Source organism: Camelus ferus, chromosome 15 (genome assembly GCF_009834535.1).
Source record: "Camelus ferus isolate YT-003-E chromosome 15, BCGSAC_Cfer_1.0, whole genome shotgun sequence".
NCBI lineage: Eukaryota > Metazoa > Chordata > Mammalia > Artiodactyla > Camelidae > Camelus > Camelus ferus.
Window position 1 is genome coordinate 26,249,487 of NC_045710.1, and position 3,738 is coordinate 26,253,224.

Consider the following 3,738-nt stretch of genomic DNA (forward strand, 5'->3'; position numbering starts at 1 on the left):
TGCTGTGAATTTCTTTCTCATGTATATAAATTTAAAATTATATAATTTAAAATATAGCTAAATTTTTATAGTGTTACACATTTAACACTTTAATTATAAAATAGTACAGTCAGCACCAAAAATATAGAAAATGGAGAAAAGAAAAAACTGTAATTTCATTATATTAACAGAATCACCATTTACTCTAGTTTTTCTCACATAATTTCAATGCAGTTTTTAATGTAATTAGAATCAAACTGTAGCTATAGTTTTTTTGCCTTTTTTCTGTTGAATTATATAATTACTAGACACTTATTTGCTGTTTTGATCTTGGGTTGAGTTCAGTGAGTCCTCCGGAGTCAATATTAAGGTAACACCACAGGAGCAGAACAATTATGATCATTTTTGCGTAGGTAAATTATGTAGTATTCAAGTTTGGTTAATTAAGCATGTTTCTCTCAGGAGATTCATGGATGCACATTTGTTTGAGCTGGAAACAGGAATTCATGGATTTGTCTGTAGCTGTAGGAAACAATTATCTAGAAACACAAACTAGATCAATTAAACAATTAGGAAATTCATCCTGCCATACAGATGAAGTTAGTTGGGGCTGCCGTTTTTTGTGTTCTCTCCATTCTGAGCAGACATTTAATAAATCCTCACTGGATTCATGTTCTGGGGCCAGGTAGGGTGTGAGACAGACAAGCTGAGAGGGGAAGCAATGGCAATTTCAAGTTCAATGACAAAGGAAGTCACTGGAAAAGGAATTTACGTACTAAAACATATCTTCAGGTTAAAGAAAAGGATAAATATAATTTTATCTATATGCCTTTATATAATTATATAAATGAATAGCCAGGATTATATATAATTTTATGCAACAATATCTGTTCATAATTTCATGTTGATATATTTTACAGAACTAGATTTTTCTAAAATTTCTTTTTATTTTACAAACCTGCTTCTAAAATTATGTTAAGGGATATTGTGCCTTTGTGAGATAAATACTATTAAGAGCTAACACTTGAGTAATAATTCAGTGTCTGAGAGTGTCATAAGTGCTTTATGTGTTTTTACCAACTTAATCCTTGTAACAATCCTAAGGGGTAGGTGATATTACCCCATTTTGTGATGCTTGGAGTGGTTAAGTGTCTTCTTCAAGGTCACGCAGCTATTCAGTGGCAACGATAGGGTTATAACTCAAGTAGTCTGGCTTTAAAGCTCATGCTCTGACCACTGTAGAGTACTGCCTCTTTACATGAAAAGAACTTTGCAGAAAATTATTAATGACAGGCGTGAAGCGACAATCGTTATCTTGAAATTTTTATAGGGCGTTCACTCAGCCTGGGAGAACATTCTTAAATCACTGCTGCCATGATTCACCTGACACTATTAGGCTTCAGAGGCACATCATTTACATGCAGAATTATTTCTCTGCCAAATCAAAGGCTGTTTTTACATCAGCATGGGTATAACAGACATCAACATGAGTGGTTCTAGGGCGAAAAGAATCTAAGCCACAAAGCAGGATTAAAAAGGGCTGAGTTTTCTGGATTAGCTTTCGGATGAGAAAAAACATTTGAGAGGGGTTCAGGGAAAACACATTTTTTAAAAATACCAGAAAAGAAATGATTTAACTAATGGTATTAAAACAGAATGAAAAGAAATTTTAATAAGGAACCTAAAAATTAGTTGACAGTACTATATATAATTTATAAGCCTAAACAGTAAGTTCTTTTTGAGGCGGCTTGAAATAAGAAGATCTGTTGAGTTGACATTAGTTGAATTATTTTTAGAGGAGGAAGTTGGAGGATATGTTGAAATGAGATAAAAGGAAAAATAAAAACATAAGCAGATTAATTCAATGAAATTTCCTTCCTTCTAAATGGCACATCCTAAAATTCTACTCACTAAGAGTTTGTACTTATATGGGAAAAGCAATCATGATACCCCATAAAAGGAGACATTTTAAGGTATTAATCTTGATATTAATCTTTGAAATAGTTCTGTATAATACATGCCAGTCAGAAATACTGCTTTTTAAAAAATTATAGCTGCAAAAGCAGGGCTCCATAAACATTATATTGTACTTGGAATTTTTCTATATGCATTTTGGTGAATTTTACTGCCCCTAAGAGAACAATTTGTATTCTTTGTCTATTACTGTCAACCCTGCAATACATAGGGCTATTTATCTTCTTCAAGAGAAATGAGTTCAAAGGAAAATATTCATAAAAGAGTATTCATAAATTTGGCATCTGAAAAAAAATCGTTGAGTCTGTTATTGTAGCTTGAGGGTTGTGGCTGGAAGAGAAAAGACAGATCCTTCAAACTGGAGAAATGTTTTAGATGGTGAAGCAGTTGGCATAAGAACGAAGCCATCCATGTTTTCAGCTCCAACTCCAAATCCTTAAACTGTTTATTTCCTGGAGCTTCTTTCTTCCATCAAAGATGTACATTCATGATGAGGCTGCCCCCAAATCATGTGAAAACTGAACAATCACGCAATCAACTTGGCTCAGCTGGAGGTGATTACTTCCAACAAAGGAGGGAAGGACAAGATGCAAGAGCTTTCTATTTCTCTGATGTACAGACAGCCCCACGTGGGGCTTGGTCGTGGTGTAGTCTACTGAAAATGAAATCTCAGTTTCTTTGCATGTCCCCAAATCTGAAGAATGAAGGTGTAGGGGTAAAGGACAAAGGGGTAAAGAGAAGATGAGGGAGACAACTTACGACAGCCACAGTAATTTAAAGCAAAGCTAACATAGGAAATTCCTCCATTTTATTGTTCATGAAGGTGTGGGGTTGTGCTTTCATAGCCAGCCTTTTCAACAACTTCTGGCTTCAAAGATGAACGTATGACAGATTGAGGTTTTGCTCTGAGCTTCAGGGCCACTTTCTACACAGTCTGAAATTCTAAAAGTAGTTTTGAAGTGGTTTAACGGCCTCCCCCCTTTTTTCCCTTCTGTCTCACTTCTGTGACTTCTATTGTACTTCTTTCTCAGCCTTCAAATAGCTAACTTACTGCTTTGTTGCAAGGAGCAGATCCCGTTGTGTAAAATCACCACCATGTTTCACAGAAGGGCTGAGGTGGAGAGGGGAGGTCATTAGCTAACGGAGCCAGTAGGGTGGTACGGGGCACCCCTCAAATCCTCCTAAACATGAAAATTGGCCCTGCAATCCTGGCACTACATCCAGCAGCAATAATTTACGGCAGTTCTGAAGAGAGCTGAGATGAAAGGATTGTCTGTGTCATGGCTGTAGCCCTCAGCCTGAATGTGGTTGGCGTGCTCACGCGATGTGAAGTCATCTCATTGTGCTCATATTTCAAAGGCAACACATGGAACGTAGCCCACTCTCCAACATATCCAAATATGCCAAGGAGAATTTAGACCATTTGTTCGAGAATTAATATTAAGAGCACAGAATTGTCAAGAAGAGAAAAACAAAACAAAACAAAACAAAACAAAACAACAGAACAAAAAAAAAAACCATGGCTTAACGCAAAAACCAGACAAGCAAAGTCCTCAATGAAACAAACAAATAAAACCCTACAAAGATTACAGAGGGTGTCATTAAAAATAGATTTTAAAACTGATAACTTATAAATAGTATGGAAAACTTTATTCTATTACATTTACACAGAACTATGAGATACAAGGGGTCCTTGGCAGTCAAGGATTTAACATTTGTGGTTTTGGCTAACAAAGAATGACATGTAGTAAATTATTTGAGCTAAGAGATTGGAGTGGAGAAGTG